Consider the following 818-nt stretch of genomic DNA (forward strand, 5'->3'; position numbering starts at 1 on the left):
TAATGATTCTTGAACATAGCTAGTGTATGAGTCTTGGCTGTGGCCCAAAGCACTCTGTCTTCCAGTATTACCACCGGATACATTCATGCCACAGACACATAATTGGGTGAACCTTTTCAGATTGTGACTCAGCTTTGCTAAAGTCCCCAATTAGAGGTGTCCAAGGTTCTTAAGCACACTCTTGTTGCCTTGGATCACAACTTTATTTCTTTTCTTTTTCTTTTTCTTTCTTTCTTTTCTTCTTTTTTTTTTCGAAAATTTTTTTTTTTTGTATCCACTGCTTTTTCTTGCTTCAAGAATCACTCTAATAATTTTTAGATCCTCAATAACAGTTCTCTATTAATTATGGATTAAAACATGACTCAAAAATAGATATAGAATGAGACTAGAAAAACGAAAAATAAGAACAAAACAGAAGAAAATAAAAACGCAAAAACATAGGCTCCTAATGATAGAGGTTTTCACAGAGTTAGGACTCAACAACCTTGATTTTGAGAAGTGGATGCTCCCTCAGCTTGAGAGGAGAACTTTTGGCGTTTCTTGGAGTTCACGCCCCTTGTCCTTCCATTGACTTCTTGGTGATTGGATGTTCAATAGGTATGAATTCATCTGCTTCCATCTTCACTCCAGCCTCTTTACAGAGCAAGGAGATCAGGCTTGGATAAGCTAATTTGGTTAAAGTAGAATTCTTATTTGCAATTGTGATGGACCTCCACTTCTTTTCCAAGCATAATGCAATGAATCATCACTGCTCTCTTGATGGTGACCTCAGAACGGTTGCTAGTGGGCAATATGGAACGCCCAATAAAGTCTAGCCA

The sequence above is a fragment of the Arachis duranensis genome, chromosome 3 (assembly GCF_000817695.3).
Source record: "Arachis duranensis cultivar V14167 chromosome 3, aradu.V14167.gnm2.J7QH, whole genome shotgun sequence".
Taxonomy (NCBI): domain Eukaryota; kingdom Viridiplantae; phylum Streptophyta; class Magnoliopsida; order Fabales; family Fabaceae; genus Arachis; species Arachis duranensis.